General features: G+C 34.9%; 1 pseudogene across 1 annotated transcript in view; it reads right to left on the bottom strand.

Annotated features, from left to right (window-relative positions):
* Nucleotides 1-15,322, bottom strand: part of LOC306654402 (SRSF protein kinase 1-like) — a 104,213-nt pseudogene extending 88,891 nt beyond the window's left edge. The window contains exons 1-2 of the transcript in view: nt 15,099-15,322; nt 6,643-6,789 (exon numbers count right to left, since the gene is read on the bottom strand). The product of the transcript in view is annotated as an SRSF protein kinase 1-like (transcript). The remainder of the gene's footprint in view (nt 1-6,642; nt 6,790-15,098) is intronic.
* Between the last annotated feature and the right edge of the window lie 5,131 nt (nt 15,323-20,453).

The raw sequence follows: 20,453 nt of genomic DNA, 5'->3' as shown, positions 1-20,453 counted from the left end.
TATACCTGTAAGTTTTCATCTTAAAAATATCATTACTGCATTTTTATTATTAAATAATACTCCCTTGTATAGACACAGCCATACTTGGTTTATTCCTTCATGTTGGTCAACAAATGGGTTTTTCCACTTCTTATATATTGCAAGTAATGTTGCTGTGAATATTTGCATACAAGATTTTATGAAGAATATTTTTTCGATTTTTGGAAATACCTAGATCATACCTAGGAATGGAATTGTTAGATAATATAATAACTATATATTTAGCATTTTGAGTAATTGCCAGTAGGCTCCTCTTTTCTTGGTAGAACACCTTTTAGAACAAAAATGTGTTTTATTAATAGCAGATATTTTTACTATAAATGGCAATTGGCATTTTTCACACTCTGTTATATCTATTGAAATTAATAATGTGTTTTTATTTTAATTATTCTGTCCCAAATAAGAAGTATCTTTCTTCTACAATTTTTTAGTATCAGAACTCATTTTCGCTTATTTTCTTTGTTCTTTTCCTAGTATAAATTAACAAAAAATATAACCAGTTTAATGTATGTGCCTTCTCTTTTCAATTTGACCTTGAAATTGGATCCTGGAGATGTATTGTAATTTGATGTAGATTGAGGTCTGGTTGCTTTAAGCATTTTACAATGGTACTTAAAGAACGCTAACATGTCTGCTCCACATTATACATTTGGTAATTTCAGGGTGGGATCTCTAACTTATGCAAATGAGAGGGGAGAGGATTATACCCTGACATGGAAACCCACTGTTTGGAAGTGTGAGGGTCTATGAAGCATTTGAATCTCCCAGATCATCAGGAATTTACTTGGAAGTGCACATCTTTTTGCATTAGATCTTAAATTTTAGGGAAGAAATTTCACAAAGGTGACAAGTATATACTCTGTCTTTTTTTTTTTTTTCTCTTTAAATCTCTTTGTCATGATCCACATGACACCCAAGATTAGAAATTATTTTAAGGTAGATATAGAAACTTGGTCATTCCCTGACAATGATTCAAAACAAGAAATGGAAATTAGGCCTTTCTACTTGTAATTATTAACGCTATAAGTCAGGGAAAAACGGTCACTTCACCCTACATAGGTGAGCCCATCCTAATTGTGTAGGAAGACACAATCCACACAATATTTGGCATCACATTCTAGATAACTGTTTCCTACTGGTATCCATATATTTCAGTCAGCATTTATATTGCTGTGATCAAAATAACTAACAATAGTAATGTAGAGGAAGAAAAGTTTATTTGGGGCTTACTGTTTCAGAGGTCTCAGTTCATAGATTGGTGACCATTGCTATGAGTCTGAGGTGAGGTAGAATATCATAGCAGAAATATGTGGAGGAGAAAATTAGCTCAGGACATGACAATCAGGAAGCAGAGAAATCTCCACTCACCAGGGACAAAATATAATTTCCAGGGCCATACCCCCAGTAACCCACCTCCTCCAACCCCTTTTCACCTACCTACAGTTACTGCCTTGTTAATCCATATTAGTGAATTAATGCATTAGTAAGGTTAAAATCATAACCCAATGAATTTACCTCTAAACTTTCTTCCATTCTCTCCCACATGAACTTTTAGGGAATACCTCATATCCAAACCATAATACCATATCTACACAATATTGTAATTTTTATATTCCTCACTTACTTCCAATCAACTGGACTAGACACAGGAAGAGCATCTCTAATTGGAGAATGTAAAATCTGAAATTCTTCAAAATATGGAACTTTTTATCACAAGGGAAAATTCCACAATTGACCTCATGTGACTGGTCACAGTCAAAATGCAGGTACACTAAAAGTATTGTATAAAATCACCTGAGACTAAGGGTATAATATGTATATGAAACATAAATAAATTTTCTGTGAAGACTTGGGTCCAATCCCCAAGATCTCATTATGTATTTGCAAATGTCATTCCAAAATCTAAACAAAACAAAACAAAACAAAACAAACATACAAACACAACAAAAACTGACTTTGTGAAATACTTGTGTTCCTAAATGTTTTGCATAAAGGATATGGAACCCACATTCAATATCAGTTACAGACCACTATTTTATTTCTTTCAAGCTTAAACAGAGGGATTTATTAAGTGACATTAATGTATGAAGCATCAATAGAATAATAAACATTAATTTTTAGAAGTTGAAGCAAAGAATGCATATGTTAAATGACACAGTAGCACTGTATAAGGAAACTCAGATATTGGTGTCTTTGTAAGAAAAAATACAAACCTATAGAATATTTCTTTTCTTACTCCATTATGTTCTAAATGTTTTTGCAAACAACTTTTATCACAATATATATGGTATTCTACTGCTAGTTTGGCTGAAGAGTCAAGCATTTCATAAAGCATACTTATTTTTGTGATTCCATTTATATAAAATTCTTTATTTATCAAAAAAATAATGAAAGATACTTTTTGATAGCATGGGTGCTCTACTGGAATTACTCAGGAGTGGCAGATGTAGAAGCACATTAGAGTTTCTAAAGTTTGGTATTTATATCAAAGTCGTTCTCCTTGGTTGGAACCACTGAAATGTCAAGCAAACCTGCCATCTTCACTTCAGTAGGTTTTAATTTGTTCTTTTTCCTACTAAATCAAATTTGTATGTTATCACTGGGTATCAAACATGTACTCAGACCATTTTCTTGTCATAAACATGAATTAAGTAATCTTATGTGCACGGAAAATCTCTTTTAAAAGTAACAAAAATGCTTTCTTCTTGGTGTGGGTGATAAAATGTCATTATCCTTTCATGTATGTCAAAACACCTTGATAATGTCTACCAAATAATATTTGTATAAACATAATGATATCTTTGAGATGGGACCCAAGTCCAAATGCAAAATTCATTTGTTTCATGTACCTCTTACACCCCTAACTCAAAGGTAATTTTATACACTTTTAGGGAATCCTCATTTTGACTGTTTTGTCACATGAACACTGGTATAGCATTTTACTTTGTGGCATGTCAGCTCCCAAAAAGTTTCAGATTTTGGAGCATTTCAGATTTTACATTTTCCAATTAGGGATAATCTTCCTGTATCCAATCTAGTTGACTGGAAGCTAGTGAGGACTAGCATTAAATTACGATAATGACATGGCAGGCCTGAGGCACAGTGGGTCAGGGCAAGCTGACTCATCATCCAGGCATAACACGGCCTACACACAATGGGGGGTGTCAGCTGCAGAAGCATGCTCCCTGCAGTGTTGCAGCTCCATCCTAAGACCTCAATCTCCTGCTTCCTGAACTGCCATGAGAAAATGGAAGTGGAGAATAATTGAATGAAAGTTGGGACTCAAAAATGGACCAATGGCATTAGTGCTTTTCCCGCCCTAATTAACATAACTTTGGACCAATTGTGAACCCAATGTGAGATAAACCCCTAGACTTGCTAACTCAGAGGGACAAAACTTGCTATCATGTCCCCTCTTGCCCTGTAAGAGTTCTGTTCTTTTTTCTATTCTTCAATATATCCTACTCCTATGCTCACTCATCCTTGTCTGTGGATTTCATTCTTGAATTCACCAGAAGAAACTTGAAAGAAGAAATTATTTACGGTGAGCGTCTAGGGTCTGCTGCAACACTGGAGGGCAAGGCCCGCCCTTAAAAGCTGGAACACTTCTTGGCTTCAGAGACTGCAGCGATGCAGATCCCATCTGCCAGCAGAAACAATGAATTGATTTTCATCTCAAAATTCTGATTTCAATATTGTGTAGCTGTCGATACAACCAGGAAACTGGGTGCTAAAATGGGGAGAAGACAAGAGTTTGTTTGGATTGTGTGGCTCCCCACACTACTAATATTGACTCAACCTGGTAAGGTGGGCTGACCATTTCTAGCTGAACTATATTCTTAATAATTATATGTAGCAATAATTACATGCGCTTATGTCCCATCTGTGCTAAGAGAAGGAATAATTATCTTGAAATCCTCTATACACTTTTTAAGACTCAGATCCCATGAAGAGCAATAGTTACATTTTAAAGAAGTTGAAAGCAAAATACAAATGTGGCAGACAAAGTTCTGGTGAAAGCACTTAAACTACAAATGTCATCATTGAACAGCAGACAAAGGTGTAAAAATGCGATTTGTGAAACTTATGGCCTTGTCAAAGGAGAATTGACAATTCTCTTAGTGTTTCTAACTGAATAATTCAAGAAAATTTGATAAACTGAGTGGGCCAAAAAAATGATGAACACTCATAAAAACTCAATGTTCTGCTTTGAACTGCCACCTTAACAAATTCAGATGTTAATGTGGGTATGTGCAGTATTGCTTCCTATTGATGAAAAGTTTTTTTTTTTTTTTTTGGTCTTTAACACTTAAAAATGGCCTCAGAAAACACAATGAGTATAGGAAATAGAATCATTATTATTTGCAGCAAATTGGTGCTGACCCCAGCTTGCAGTGATTAGGGCCAAAATAGAACTGCTATCATCCCAGGATTGGATTTACAAGTATTGACCAAACAATCACCTCCCCATGGATTCAAACTATTTTTATATAAGAAAATTCTGAATTTTAGATTGTATATCATTAGCTTTCATATAACTACAGCAATACATCAAGGTCTTTGTATACATGTGGATTATACACCTAAGGATTCAATCAACTGCAGATGAAAAATATTCAGGAAAAATATTATGTTTATATTGAAAATGTACAGACATTTTTATTGTCATGATTTATATAGCATGTGCATTGTATTAGGTATTATCAGAAAATTAGATGTCCCATAGGTTATATGCAAATACTATACCATTTTACGTAAGGCTTTTGAGCATCCTTGGTTTTCTATATTCTCAGAAGTCCTGGAACGAATCCCCTGAGAATGCTGAAGTTGTATATAACCTACATGGCAGCTGTGTAACCATGATATTTATATATCAAAATGTTTCTTGTCTCAGTTTCATGTCAAGTATGCATTTTGCAGGATGATCTCAAGTTCAAGGTTAGCATGGGAAATTTAGCAAGGCCATGTTTCAAAATAAAATAATAATAGAAAAAGACTGGGAATATGACTCAGTTGTAGAGCATTTACTTAGTATGAGGGAGTTCCTGGGTTCAATCACCACTACTGCAAAAACAAGTAAAAAATACATTCTGCCTCAATGTAATATGATTTACATGTAAAGAATTCTATTATTACTGGGAGATATAATTTATGTTCTAAAAAATATGCTGTTAGCAATTAGCATCCAAAAGGTAATAGCATAACTTACAGACAGAAACTAGAATGTTACAGAACAAAAAAAAAATTAAGCCCAGAATATCTTGAATGTGGCTTCTACTCTGTCATTTACTTTTGTATTTATACAATATTTCCTAATCATCATTGTCTTCTTCAATTGATAATACTAATTATGATAGCAAAAATAAAAATAACTGCCAAGTTATAAGAGCAAAATGTAGCAATGCATATAAAACTTTTCAAGTTTTAACCTCTAACTAAATGCTATTCAACATTAATGAATATCTGCTTGTTGTTTTAGTGAATTTTATTCTTGCTGCTATAGAGTCTTATAGACAAGCAATTCAAAATGTTAAGATTCAACACTAATCTATGATAAAAAGTTATGCTGTTTCATATATTGCATATCAAAATAACATGTATCAGGCTGTACTGATTACCTACTCTTAAAGTCTTTTACTGTAACCCACCCTCTGCACATCAAGTTTATTGCTCCTTATTGACTTTTTCGATGCCTAATTGGAAAGCACTGTGTGACTCTGTAGTGGGAAAAGTTCATTGTACTAATACCAATTTTGATTTTTCTAGTGAAAGTGGGAGTTAACACATTGCTTTTACAGAATTCTTGGAATGTTCATTGAATCATTAAATGTATTTTAAACTTAGTTTTAAACCATATACTTGCACAAATTGAGGAAATACTAAGAATTCTAAGTTATCCAGTCATCTCTTTTCTCCCCTAGTTAAGTTTGCTTCCTTTCTCTTTGTTATTTTACATAAAGTTCATATCAGAAATAGTGGTGACATATGACCAAACGTGATGGCCGATATTAGCAAATTGCCTTAGATGTGAGGCATGGTGATAGTATTATTACTCAGAAAGATCGAATTTCTTGAAGAAGAAAAAGTCAAGGAAAAGTTCTATTAATTAATACTATAGTTGGAGAAAAGTTACTGACTTGAATGAAAGATTCAGAGAAATGTTGTACATTAGTAAATTGTGCTTTTACATATAGATGTCTTTTAAAATAGAAAATCACATTTTTTATCACTTTATAACTTAAAGATAAAAGTAAAACAAAAACTTCTTGTGTAGATCAAGGCCTCATTTTTATCAAAGTATGTCTCATATTCATTTGAAGCTTTATAATAAGCATTTCATCAACAGAAACTTGAAGTTGCTGGAGTATTCTTTTTTTTTTTCTTCTTGTTACCAGGTGTTGAACTCAGGAACACTCGATCCCTAAGCCACATCCCTAGCCCTATTTAGAGACAGCATCTCACTGAGTTGCTGTGGATTTGCTGTGGCTGGCTTTGAACCTCCTGACTCAGCCTCTGGAGTCACTGGGATTACAAGTGTGCATCATTGTGTCCGACTGGAGTATTCACTTTCATGACCAATGGAAATAGGTGGAGCGCCTCAACCTGTGCTGAATATGAGCATGTGCTTCAGACTTGGACAGTTCACATCCTTCTCTGAAATATTTCACATTGGAGATGGACAGGTTTCCCTCTCGTCTGCTTCGATGATCAGTGTAAGTGCATTGATCTGATATTTTGGAGCCATCCTTCCTAATGGGAGAAAAACAGGATACAAAGGGAAACAGTTAAGAGAGAGAGAAGAGGGAGAGAAAGGGACTGGCTTTTGTCCCCACCGAGTGCACAGTCCCTAGGCCCTGGCTCAGTTATCTCAGTCAACAAATGATATTTTTGTTAAATAAAACAAAACAAAAACCTCACATATGATAGTGCCCTTAAGAATTCACATACAAAAGTATGATGATGTACATGGCATTTGAAAGAAAACTTAGAAGTCTATGAGGCACTTAAATTATCAGAACAGAAATTGGTAAGAATACAAAAAAATCATATCGAGCTTCAAAAATCAAATTGGGATAGGGAAAAGAGTCAATATTATCAAAATCTGAGGCAGTGATACTATTGGATGTATAACTTTATCATCTTGATATCATCTGTTTTGCTAACATAATCATAATGCTTATAAAATTATAATTTGGTCAGTTCATTGTATTTATAACTGAATAAAGTGGAGTTCAAGTATTTGCAGTGATTTTTATGGGCTACTTCCTAAGAGCTCATGAAAACTCCCCTGTCTTTCCCCCTGGTCATCTGCTGAGGACAGATGCTTCCCAGCAGATGATTGATCATGACTGTCACTACCTACTGCCATCTCCTCTTCCCTCTCTTCATAAAGGATGAGAAACTTCATGACAGCAAAATGTTGGAGTGTTCTGCTGGACATTTCTAAGAAAACTATCCTCTTTTTATGTTAACATTCAATAACAGTGTTCCTTGAATCTCAGTGTCATACTAAATCTTTATGAAATTAATCTCTCCCTTTTTATTTTAGCATTCTTTCACTGAGATAGGATTTCACTGAGCCTTGGGACAATGATAGACACCCTGCCCTGTTCCCCCTTCCCCTGCCAGACCTAGCCTCTTTTACTGAGTTAAACTTATTGTTTCTTATTCCTATGTTCCCTCCCAAAGGAGACTTCTGACTTTTGAAAATAAACTACTTAAGGGGGAAGTTTGTCCCTGAAACTTGCCAGATATGGTATTTGAATTTACTTTAGATTCAGGTTGGATGTTTTGTATACTTTGTCAAAAAAGAGAAAGAAGGAAAAACCCATTGATAAACCATCTGGATATATATATATATATATATATATATATATATATATATATGATTTTATATATATATATAATCTTTTAAAAGTAGAACTTTCACTTGAATATTCTTTAAGGATATAAAATAATTGATATGGTTTGAATCTGGAAATGCATCCTCTAAACTTCATATTTCGAAAGCATAATCCCCAATACAGTATGGTTCAGAGGGGACTTTTAGGCAGTGATTAAGGTTATACTTTCCACAGTAGATTAATTTATTTGATGTATTAATAATTTGGATTTCTGGGTGTTAAGTATAGACAGGTGGAGTGTGGCTAGCAGAAGTAGATCCCTGGGGGTATGTAGGCCCCTTGGGACTGTATCTTGTCTTGCTTCTTTGCTTCCTCTGCTTCCCAGATGTCACAAGCCAAGCAGCCTTACCCCTTCATGCCCAAGATGTTCTGCCTCACTTTGGACCCAGAGCAAGAGTTGGCCAACCATGAACTGAGACTCTGAAATCATAAGTCAAAATCAACTTTTACTCTTCTGATTTGTTCCTGAGAGACATTTTCATCACAGTGACAAAAAGCTGACTGTCACAAATACTTTACAAAATAATCGTACTCTTTCCTTTATCAACCAAGAGATTCCAGTGTCCCATGAGGCTGTGATCTTTCCAACCAAGTTTCCCAATGGAACAAGAGCTCATCTGTCTTCAGCCAGGTTACAACTTCATGCTTTAGAACTTTTCAAAAGCATTACTATCACTTTCAAAAGCATTATAAGGAAAGATTAAAAAAAAAAAAAAAAAAACTATTATCATAGTTTCATGGAAAGTAATCAAATTTATTTTGATTTTATTTAGACAGGAATCACTTTACTACTTATTCACCTTGAGATGTTTCTCTGCTAAGAAAATTAAAGACTAATAGTAATTTGAACTATTTTCTTTGCCAAAAGATATTTCTTAATGTACTATTAAAGACAGGTCTATTTTTTAGCAGTTAATTTGCATTCTTTTTAATGATATGTAAAATATGACTTTTTAAAAATACTACTTGATGTTGTGGTAGAATCATTTGCTGCTTAAGTAGGCTCCAGAACACAAATACAGTCCTTGTAGAGCTTAACAGCATATTTTACCTTGGATCTCTGGTCCATTTTTCCTCGAATCTCCATTACTAGTGTAATTTGGTACATGTTCTGCTCATTCACATGGCTAATGGATGTTGTTATATTCTTGAGTACTGAATGTACAGTTAGTCTCATTTCAGTGGTTATGGATTTCCATTTGTGAGGTAGTTAAAATAATATTCTTGCTTTCCAAAATCACCAGTCAGGTCACAGTTAAGCACTAATGTGAAATCACTTAATGCGGATCCATTCCAATACCTGATTTTTAAAAACATAGATTTCAATGACTTTTTTTTGGCACTTATACACTGTGATTTAAAAACGAAAGTAGTGTTGTAAGAGCAGAGTTGCACTGTCATTGCTCCAATAATCTTGGTTAAAGACTTGATTTTGCAAAAGCAGTCAATAAGTGAGAAAGGCCTGTGGATAATTTTGGATCTGTCTCATAACTGAGGCTCTTTATATTCTGTTACTGAGGGACTTGGGAACACAGACTATTCAGCTATAGAACTTTAGAAGACTCAAACTTATTGACTTATAAGCCAAATAAAAAGGTTTATCTGCCCATACACCAGTGAACTTGGATTGGAGGATGACATCCATTAAATAAAACCTAAGCAGATAATAGAGGAATGTCCATCAGCAGCTGCTTAGGTTGGCACTACATACAGCTTTGAAAGGAATAGGAAGCTGCTCTGATTTCCTTGTGTCCTGTAATCACAACACAATAATACATCCAAAATATAATTTCCTTTATAAAGCTCATGGCATAGGTGTAAGATACTATGTTTTTGGAGCACAGACAGAAAGCAGAAAAGTCTCCCAGATACTTGGCAATTTAAAATTTCTCAAGGAGGTAGCTTGCCTTTTGAAACAATCTGACCCCAAATTAGGGTTTCTTTGCTTTCTGAAATGCTGAATAAGATTTCATATAATTAGAATCAGATGCTTCAGTGAGTAAAAGTAGGGATTTATGCAATGTGTGTGATAAATTGAGCTGGTTTAAAAAATATACAGTTTTCTTTGATTTGTATGTTGTCTAATAACTTAAAATGGGATAGGAAGTTATTTCAGTAATATTATCTAGTAGCCAATTAGCAGAAATAGCCAATAGAGAATTGTACTATTTTAAAATGAGTTTTAAATTTCCCTTTCAGTATAAGTATAGATCTTTCATGAAGTGATTTCAAGGTAGTTAATTCTTAAGTTATCCACTTGAGAAAAGTAATAGAACATAGCATATTTTCTTTTTATATGTAATAGATGAACCTATAAGTGTGTTTAAAAGTATACACACATATAGTACATCCCCTTTCCTTTTGAGTAAATGAAGCGGATCTTTTTCAGGGGGCAAATCAGTATGATCCAATAGGTAGACAGAGCACATTTGTGCCTAGGGAACTAGCAGAAAAGGAGCATTTATAATTTATAAATTATAAACATTTATAATTTGTTACTGCAATATATATATATATATGTATATATATATATATATATATACATTTTTTTTTTTTTTTTGGGTGCTGGGGATAAAACCCAGGGCCTTGTGCTTACAAGGCAAGCACTCTACCGACTGAGCTATCTCCCCAGCCTGCAATATTTTTTTATAAGGTACTTTTTCATCATAAGAAAGTAGTTTTCTTATACATTTTCTCTCACTTGAATGTAGTATTATTTTTATCTTACATTATTTATAGGCTTAACAGAATATTTTCCAAATCTATAGGTCTTACTTTGCCTCTGCTAGTGGGACAGTCCTGTGATCTTTCTTTTTAGAACCAACACTAGAGAGGCCCTGGCCTATCTTCATTTCAATGTCTCTTCCCATCTTTTAATTAATAGGTCCTAAGAAGGTCCCTCTGATCCTGACTTCTGGTGTATACATCTTATATAATGCTCTCCTCTTACACAACAGCAGGAACTGTGCCTTGACTCTAGCTAATAGGAAAATGCCAAGGTGAAGACACACTGAAGATATAATTAAGCTCTCCAACCGGCTGATATTATTCAAAGGAGAAGCTGTCTTCAGTGGGCCTAACCTAATCAGGCAAAGGCTCTTAAAGGAGAGACAGGTGCTCCCTAAGGTGAAAGTCTCTCCTTCTTGGTTCTAGGAAGTAACTGGTAAATTTAAGGAGACTATGGCACAAGTCATTTGTTGGTGGCCTCCAGCCCATAGCCAGTAAAGAGCCAGGGCTCTGTCACTGAGTCACAAGGACATGGATTCCATCAACCATCTCATTGAACAGATTCTTTCCTAGTCCACACTCCAGAAAAAGATGCACCTGGCATCAGCTTGATTTCAGCCTTACGAGCTGCTAAGCAATGGGTTCAGGGAAGCTAAACCTGGATGCCTTAGAAGCATGAGACAATTGTGTTGTGGAGAACTATTAAATTTGTGGTAATCTGTTACACATCAACAGAAAACTAGTGTACTTTTCTGCCTTGTGGCCAGCCTTAGGCACAATCTGTTTTTTCTTTTGTGTTCAGTTAAAGTCTGCCATCATAACAGAATACCCAGGAAATACGCTATTTCTTTCTACTAATTCCTGAAGAAGAGGGTCTCATGTCTCCTGAACTAGTCTCTTCCTCTGTAAATATTCCTTGTTCGATTTTGGCAGACAGTACTTTCTATATTTTGATAACACTGTCATGATCAATGAAAATCAAGTGTCCATCTTTGCTCTTATCAAGTTTAATATTTTGTGAAACCTAATTAATACATCACAACTTTTCCTCGACTATCAGATTTCATTCTAGTTGCAAAATAGAATTTTTAAACAATGCACACATTGATTGTTTCTTAATAACTAAGCCCTTTTCCTATGGATTATACCCAATTCTCTAGATAGTCTTTTTTTTTTTACAAGCTTAATAGATTTTCTTCTTTGTGAGTTCTTCTAAATATAAGTCTATGCCTTTAAGATATTTTCCTATACCAATTTGTTATAATGGCTTTTATTTAATTTCCCAAGGAAAATAAAACTAATTCTCCATCTACTCTTCAAATTGTGTTCACACAGTGAAATCACCATGAATTTGCAGGATGTTTATGGAAGATGACTGGCTAATGGAGTAAAAATAAATGTTAAACAAGAAAGTGAAGAAAGAATCATGGAGATGATATGATCCTGGATCAAGATAAGGGAAAACACATTGATAATTAGTGTCTGAATAAGATCATCTCCCGTTCCTTCCTCCGAAGCAGGGATGTGGAGTAACTTGTTTAAGCATTACCACTGAGGCCTGACCTCCTCTGCTGGTTACAATCCAGTAATATTCTTTCTTTTATTTTTTCAATTGATATTATTTAAATGCAAAATAGTTTAATATTGTCACCATTCCTATTTATCTGCTGATATTTTCAAATTTTCTTATTTATTGAAAAGAAAAAAAGAAAGATCGCCTCTCTTACATTAGAAGGTTCTATTTTTACTGGTATTTTTTTGACTCTACATTATGCATGGTACATTGTTAGGTATCATAATTCCCACATATAACTTAATAATCTGTATAAGGAAATAGATTTTCTGGTTCATTTACTTTGACAGAATAGGTAAAGAACAATGAAGTATACTCTTTTGTCCTGGTTATCCCATGACAGAAAACTTAGACAATATTAACCCAATCAGGCTGACATCAAAAGCTTCTGATGACTTCTTGTTGAAGTGGAATAAATATTAGAGAGAAAAGAATAAAGGGAAATAAAAACGACATTCACTGGAAAATGACATTCACTGCACCTGTCAGGCTTTGTCGGCTCCTCTCTGGTTGCACCCTGGCAATAAGGCACTAAGTTAGGCATTATCATTCAGTGCTGAGCACAATTTTAACGTCTTGTTCTTATCTTTGATTCTCCTTGGTCACCACGAAGTCTCAGGAATTGCTCTATTTCACTTTGCCTCAAATAGATACCAGTTATTGCCACAAGCTTTCTGTTCTTGATCAAAGGGCAAACCCAGATCAAGCTCTTGGATTTTAAGTTGGTCTCATTTTGCCCCCATCGTGTATTCATGCTATTATTAAATGTCATTAATATTATTTATTTGTTATTATTATCAATTTTCCACTGTTGCCTGGTGCATATTTATGTTGATTCTTTTCTAAAGAAAGAGCATGGCTAAAGCAGACATTTTAAAATCAAATATGTATACATATATGTGTATATATAAATAATTCATTATTAAACATTATCCAATTATTTTTATTAATTCAGATCACTAAGTGTTTATGTTGTAATAACTTCATCTAAACATCATATGCAAATTTCATATAATAGCTAATAGGGCATTTCATTGGATAACTATTAATTTACTTTTAAACCTGACACTTGCTATGACTGATGGTGTCATTTCCATATAAATATTATGACAAAACTTCCTCTGAGGCATGGGATTTTATCTTATCTAATCTTATTTATTAATTTATATTTAATCTCCTTTATAAATTTATTACAAAAGCTTCCTTTGAGGAGTAGGCTTTGATCCATAGAAATAGACACTCTCTCTTCCTGCTCCAGAAATATTTAGAAGTTAAATACGGTATCATTTTCAGTGAAGCCTTACAAAGATAGTCATTTAAAAGAACTGTTTTTCAGTAAAAGGATGAATGATTAGTAAGCACAAGTAAAATCTCTCTTACAGTTTTTATTATCCCTTAATGTAGTGTGAACAAGGGAGAAAGAAGAACAGAATCTGAAATGAGGGAAATCAAGGTGAAGTAATTTTCATCAAATTCTGTGTGCTGACTTGTTGCCCCTGCTCCTTCCCACCCTTGCCCAGGCTCTCTTCCACAGATGGAGCAGTCATGTCTATGGCTGAGTCATGATTCATAATAATATTTCACTTTTTGTATTAACATCTCCATTGGCAGTGCTCCACAAAGACCAATAAAAACCATTGTATGAATCTCAATTTATTTCCTCTGGATCTCTTTAATTATAACTTCTTTATAGTGTTTATCATTTCCATCTCAGTATGTTCATACCAAGTTTTGATTTGCAAGTCAGGACATGCATAGTTTTCAGAATTAAGTAAATAATTAATTAATAAGGTATCTATTTTCAATTTCAGTCTGCGGATTCACAATCTGAACTCTTGATACTCCAGTTGGAATTATATTGGACTAAAAGGACTCACTTTTGTTCACATTACATCCCACCGAACTCATCTTAACCATCTATGGTTAATGATATTTGAGAGCAAATCGTTATTCATCTGAGTGTTTCATTTTAATTCTTTTTATTAATACTGTTAGTATGTCTTTCTAGATTCATATGCATCATTCACATCGGAAAACTAGCAGTTATATAATGTTCATTAAACTAAACTTGCAAAACTCCACAGTAGAACATAGTAGATTAACATGTCTGTTAGCCTATTCCATAGATCCAAGTCTGACCACATTAGGTATAACCTTCAACATCTGTAAAATTGTTGAATTCTCATATCAATTAAATGAAAACGATTACCAATATATATTTGTCAGTGATTCCCTGCTTTGTTTTACTTTGTTTTTACTCATGCCTAAATGTCATGTTCTTCTCATACATTTTTTTGTGAAATTTTTTACTTTTTAAAGTGCAAAAAGTATTGATCTGTGATGTTTTCTTAAGATATACAATCAATTTTTGAAAAATTATACAAAGTTTAAAAAGTCCATTATTCAGTCTCATAAGGATGGAGACAACAGATTTAATTATTATCCTAATATGTTGTTTAGGTCTCAGGAGACCAAACTGGAACTGGAGATCATGATGCCCATTTGACCAAGAATCTTTTCTGGGAATTTGTGCATACACTTGAGGAAGCCAACAGAGACAGTGATATTATCTTACCTAAAATTAAAGGGAAATAACCAGTGGAGATGGGGGTATCAGTATTCTCTAGAGGAATAGAACCAATAGGATATGTATACATATTATTATAAAGGGCATTTATTAGGATGAATTACATGATCAGGGACCAGATAGACTCAATGGTTATCTGCAGGCTGTGAGCTGAAAGAACCAGTACCTGCTCAATCCAAGAAACTGGAGTCTCAGAATAATCATGCAGCCTCAGCCCAAGAATGGAGGCCTGGAAGTTCCCTGGAGAATTGCTGGTGAGTGTCCACACTGGAAGAGTGAAGAAGGTGGAGTCTCATATTCATCAGCAATGGTGACTGCAGTAGACACACCTACTTGGGAAGAACGAAACTTGCAGGCACTCTGGTTTCCTGCTTCTTCCACCTTTTGTTCTATCTGGACCCTCAGATGATTGGACAGTGCTGCCCACTTAGGATGGGTCTCCCTCTCCAGTTTGCTGTCCCACATACCAATCATCTCTGGAAATGTCCTCATACCTACTCCCAGAAATATCTTAATCCTGGGCATCTCTCAATCTAATGAAGCTGACAATCCAGATTAACCATCACAATGGAGAACTACTGGGACCCCTGTTTAGAATCCTGAGTGTCTTCTTCTCTCATGTGAAGACTGTAGCACTAAAAATGACACACTGTAGTTAGGTGGTCATTTGCACCAATCCAACCTTAACAGGAACACGAATACCCTGAATAGCAGTGCTCAAGGGAGAATTACAGAAATTATCTAGAGTGAACACACACATACACACTTACATACACACAATAATTAAAAAAAGCAAATATCAAAATTTTATTAAAAACTTAGACCACAAGAATATGTTCAGAAACTCCATCTTTAAAAAACTGATGTGTAAGTAAATTACAATTAGCTGTAAAATTTAAGACCTCATTATGGATGGTTCTGCCCACCTTCTCTGTTGGATTCACAATTCCAACTTTTCTCGTGAGAATTTTAACATAATAAAGCTTTGCTGCTGTTTATTCAACTCTTTCTAAAAACAATGTCTAATGAGGGGGAACATTCAATACATATTCTGTCTACAATTCTTCTTCCAATTTACATATTTTACTTTCTATTTGCCTTCAGTATTTGTTTAATGTGATTGTTTGTTTTTTATTATATATAAATTAATTTCTTATATTAATAATGGTGACCAGGAGTATCTTCTGCCTAAGCAAGCCCCAGATTGACTTTATACTTTATAGTGTCAGTTAAATATTTAGTTAGCAACTGTACTTGTTCTATTGCACAGTTTATTTTGTTAATTGATCATTTAATTTTACAAAGATATTGCATTAGTCTAAAAGGGCTGCCATATTAGAATACTACAGACCATGTTGCTTAAACCATAAGCACTTATTTCTCACTGTTCTGTAGACTAAAAGTTCAAGATCAAGGTGCAAGGCATTTCCCAAGGCCTCTCTTTCTGATTTGCAGAGGGCCACATTCTTGATGTCTTCACATGGCCTTTTCCTCTTGGGGGGAGGGAGGGGAGAGAGAGAGGAGGTCTCTACTGCTATTCTTACCATAGTATGATTTCCTAGGATTATTGGAAAGGGTCTCCAGCCAACTGAAAGTATTCCATACATTGTCTTTCAGTCCTTGGGGAGCAGGGGACAGTAATTTCCTGTTGTACAAAGGTATAATTTTCAGATACCGTTTTTGTTTTATCACCCACAACTTTTCCACCAGCATTCTTCTCTGTGAACATTCAGCCGGTTTTTTTCTTTTTTTGCCAATATTATATTACACAAATACTGTATTTCACAAATACTACTTGTGACCAAGGTATTTGGTTATAGGGAAAGAAGTATGAAATGATTCTCACCATTGGATTCTGTTTTTATCTTCCTTTGTAAGCTCTATCTTGATAGGCATGTGATGTGGATCTTGAAAAGCTGAGTCATGCAACAATCTGAGAGATAATAGGTGACAGATAGTGTATCCTAGGAAGCAGACCAAGAGGGGACTTAATGTCTGGTGTACTTCTTGGTGAATTTCTTTAGTATTGATATCTGTGAAAAAGAAGGTAATAAACATAATGAAGTAGAGAAAGAAGGCAACCTGTTATTCTGATCTGATGGCCTCAGAAAATCTATGGAGCATCCTGGAGTTGAACTGGTTCGTATGGTTTAATATTAGACCAAAAAGTCTGGAAATTTAAACCCATCTCAACCTGTTATTGGATATGGGACATATGGGGAAAGGAAATAACCTTGGGGAGGCATCTCTCCAGAGTTTGGGAAGGGCCTCTGGAGTTGACTTGTGCAATTGTCTGCTGATAACATTCCCAGCACTGGAACAAAAGTCCTTAAAGGAAAACTTAGTAGTGGATCTCTATGTCTACTATCATCAATGCTTCAAATCTGGAATATGAGTCTATTGGATGCAGTATTTGCTGTAAACACACAGCCAATATGTGGTACTGTTTAAGCGCAGCTCCAAGAATACAAGGGTCCAGAGCCAGCGGTGCTACAGAAGGGATTAATATTGAATGCCTTCTCATTATTTCACCTTCCAGTCTTAAGGGAGATTTTACTTCCCATCTCATTCTTGAACTTTGATGGTATAGAGGTTCTAGTTCCCAAGGGGAAACCACTTTTACCAAGAAAGATAATGCTATCTTGGACACTCAGATATTATTGGATAATGCTAGCACTGGACACTCAGATATTTCTTTAGACCACTTAAAGCATGAAGGGAGGAACCTGTTGGCCCAGATGAGTGGTCCAACTTGTCAGGAGGAAAGAAGGTTTCTTGACTAGATTTAGTCCAATGGGCTACATGTAAGCAGTCAGATGGCCCTGAGAAAGTTATGGTACTCCTAGGACCAACAGAAATGCCAGTGTCTTAATAAAGTCTACTGAGGATTCAAAAATGTCAGAATTGAAAGTTTTAATGCTCCACTTGTCGTAGGACCTCATTAGATCAAGGTATAAAAAGAAAGTAGGGAACAGCATGCACGATAGAAAGAAATCATAATTATAACCTTGGAATAATGATCTATAGAGGCCAAGTATGGAAGGTACAGCTATTTTTATTTTTATAGTTTTTTTTCCTACTTATCTTTCAATATTCGATTAGTCGATAAGCAGAGTATAATATCATCATTTATGTTCCAAAAAGTGTCATGATATTTATATCACATTGTGAGACATGATGGTTTTTGACACCAAATACCATGATTCTTAGTCATGGTTCTCTAGAGAAACAGAATCATTAGACATTTACAATTATTATAAGGGACTTTATTAGATTTGTTCACACAATTAGAAGTTGAAAAGTCCCACAATGGCTATCTGTAGACTGGGAAGCCAGGGAAACTGGGATCTGTTCAGTCCAAGGAACAGGAAGGTTCAGAACCAAAGAGATAAAGTCCAATAATGCAGACCCACTTCAAAGGCTGAAAGTTGAAATTCTGAAAGTCCCCTGGAGAACCACTGGTGCAGGTCTAGATTCAAAGACTGACAAATCTAGATTCTGATGTCCACAGGGACAATAGCAGCAAAAAAACCCACAGCTACTCTAAAAGGGTTGAATGTATGGGTATGAACTCCCCCCTTCTTCCACTCTTTCATCTGGGACCCTTGTCTACTGTATGATGATGCCCACATTCACTGGGTCTTCTGTGCGTAGTTCTAAAACCACACACCAGTGTTCTCTCAACGTGTCCTCACAAACACACCCAGAATTGTGCTTTATCATTTTCTAGGCATCCCTTGATCTACTGACATTGATTACAAAAATCAACTATTGAACCTTGTGATTTTCTTATATTTAGGAAGAGATTTTTTTCATGTGAATGATATGTAAAAGAGAAAACTAAGTGGAGGAAGAGTGGAGTTTTATTAGTTATTAGTTATTCTCCATTTGCCTCCTCCAAACATGTTCTTTTTCTTGGTCTTGGAACCACAAAGCTCTGCCTGATGATCACCATAACCAGATTTTTGCCATCTTGTTTCCAAGTGAGGGAGATACTAGAAGGTGGAATAAAATAGAGGCCAGGATATTTATTTCTTCCCTGTTCTCTTTCTGCTATAGTGTCTAATAGTTGCTCCTTCATCTATTTCAGCATACATTGCTGTTTTCTTTAACCCTAACCACACTCTATTAGTAGTATCTTAATTAAAGTCACAACACTTGAACCATCTTAGGTTGAATTTTGTTTCCTTCTAGGACAGTTACACATTGTTTGAATTACCAGTATCCATGTGGAACACAAACTGGCAAATTGTACTCTTCAAATTCTTTGATCTCCTCCCATCCAAGTGTCCTCTGATCTCATTTAAGTATGACTGTGCTTGGTGATTCTGCACAGTGACTGCTGTTTTCAGATTCATCTGAAAGTGTCACCACACAAAGTAATCATCACCAACTGTTTGTTCCTGGTTAATTTGTCAAGGTCATCAAGATAGGGTTTGATCGATAGCAGATTAAAATGTTCTTCTGAATTAATTATCTGCAAATAAGATAAACTTGAAAAAAAGGTCCCATATTCAATATGAAAGGAAGGACAAGAAGTTTTGATGACAAACAATGGCCTGAAAGCAATCCATGAGAAATGCACATGTTTGTGTTTCTAATTTACTAGATGAGGAAACAGCTTCCAAGGGCCAAAGTGATATATGCTGTCCCACGCAATCAGTGTGAGGCATAGGATTAGAATCTATGCAATGCCATTGTCTGGAGAATCTTACCACCATTCCTGACATTACTATTTTGTGATAGGTTTTGGGGTTCTCTTCTGTTATCTCTATTTTCTGGATTAAAAATTCAAGCAGTAAAAAACCTCCTTGGGTGGTCTTCCACTGATAAAATTGTATTCCTTGCTTAAATTACACTTTAGATATCTTTGGAATTTTTGGAATCATATACATTTAGAATTGAATATTTTTGTGCCTCTTGCCAACACAGGCCCATATGTGCTCAATAAAAAATTCTTCCTTGAAAGTACGATGTGCATTTGACAGATTATAATCATATGAGGGAGAGAAATGTAGCACTCTTCTCTTACCAAGTTAAGGCAAGCATGTGGGATTCATACCCTTTTGTGCCATCATTCATTTTTATTAAATGCACCGGTTGCCACCTCAGGCATCTAGCTACTCCTTACAAAGTTATTATTTCTTTACTCTGGATGACAGGAGATTGATCAAAGCTGCTTGTCGAAATCTAAATAACATCAGTAACATTGGTGAGTTGGTCATGTTATTTTGAACCTGCCCAGAGTATTTCTTCAGAATGAAAGTATATAAATGAAATTTTGAGATGTAACCCTCAACTGATATTTTCAACCAATATATCATGTTATTTTAAGATTACAGGATAAAGACTGATAAACCTTAAGCATTAAGTAGCACATGTCGTTTTCTTTTGAGATCATTTTAAATAATTATGTACAATATGTATAATATCATATGTATTAAACATATATTATTCATTATAACACATGAAAAGATACTTGAAACTTTTTATTCTATTACAATGGAACATTACAGGACATATATTTAACTGGCTAAAAAGTTCAAACGTGGGTATAACAGGCCTTTCTTCTGACACTATGAAGTGGTCTTTTAAGACATCCTGGTAATATGAACATATGGGA

This window comes from Sciurus vulgaris (assembly GCF_902686455.1).
Source record: "Sciurus vulgaris genome assembly, chromosome: 1".
Taxonomy (NCBI): domain Eukaryota; kingdom Metazoa; phylum Chordata; class Mammalia; order Rodentia; family Sciuridae; genus Sciurus; species Sciurus vulgaris.
This window is presented reverse-complemented; position numbering and strand designations above follow the sequence as displayed.